We start from the raw sequence: 1,097 nt of genomic DNA, 5'->3' as shown, positions 1-1,097 counted from the left end.
GCCCAGTGGATAGTCCATCAGGTACTTCAGATAGATCTGCGGTCACAGCAGAGGACAGACATTAGTCTGACGATAGTTCTGACAAGCATAAACCTGGATGACGATGAAGACTGCAATATCCCGACTGACCTGTCTGCAGCGCATGCGGACCTGTTCATTTGACCCGTCGATGGCAAACTTGGCCACTTTTTTCATAACATCCTCCATCTCTGGCACCACCAGTTTCCTGGAGAGGATCGCCTGCAAGTCAAACAAACCCATTCATTGCCATGCTGTTTCCATGATTACTGCAGGAGCATTTCTAAAAACCTTTTTGATTAACACTGATTCACTAATGAATCATCGGGCTGACTCGTTGAAAAAAAGAACTCGCAAATTTTACTCTACAGCAAGAGCAATATCTAGCCAATGAAATACTACTAGAAGAGCATTACCAGTGTTATTTTAGTATCACTGATAGACTATTACACTTTATTATTTTGAATTCTAATTTTATTTGTATATTTTCACAGATTTCATTTATTTTCGGCTAAAGTTTTAGTAATTTTGTTGTGTTTTTGTCATTTTTACTAGTTTGTTTTTAAAGTATGTCTATGTAATTTTTATTAAATGTTATTTTTTTAGTTTTAGTTTATTTAGTTGTCGTTATTTTAGTACTTCAACTTTAACCAAATAAAAATGAAACAAAAATGGGCAAAATTGTTATTTAAATATAATTGAGATATTAGTTTTTATTCGTATTTTAAATTAGTTTTTTTTTTTTTTTACATTTTAATTAGTTTTAGTAATTTAGTTGTGTTTTTGCCATGTTTGAGATTTTTTTTATATGTCTATATAGTTTTTAATAATTTGACAATATAATATACCATTTTTATAATAAAATCATTTATTTTAATAATTTTGTTTTAGTTATATCATGACATCAAGTTAAACTAAATAAAAATAAGAAATGTTGCCTTGGCAACTAAATGAAAAATGTTTAAGTTTTGTTTCATATTTTATTTCAGTTAAAGTTTATTTCTAGAAATAGACATGCTTTTATGGTTTTAGTTTCAGTTAGATTGGCAACTAGCTGAAATAATTAGCTTAAATAAGTG

General features: G+C 29.4%; 1 long non-coding RNA gene across 1 annotated transcript; it reads right to left on the bottom strand.

The window, feature by feature from the left end:
• Window positions 1-247, bottom strand: LOC107735974 (uncharacterized). Its single transcript, XR_001639559.1, has 2 exons — window positions 130-247; window positions 1-36 (listed from the first exon to the last, which is right to left on the bottom strand). It is a non-coding gene; the product is annotated as an uncharacterized LOC107735974 (long non-coding RNA).
• Window positions 248-1,097: the final 850 nt, after the last annotated feature.

This window comes from Sinocyclocheilus rhinocerous, unplaced genomic scaffold (genome assembly GCF_001515625.1).
Source record: "Sinocyclocheilus rhinocerous isolate Xijiao unplaced genomic scaffold, SAMN03320098_v1.1 C36406914, whole genome shotgun sequence".
In the NCBI taxonomy this organism is placed as follows: domain Eukaryota; kingdom Metazoa; phylum Chordata; class Actinopteri; order Cypriniformes; family Cyprinidae; genus Sinocyclocheilus; species Sinocyclocheilus rhinocerous.
The sequence above is the reverse complement of the archived record's forward strand: the minus strand, read 5'-3'. Positions and strand labels throughout refer to the sequence as shown.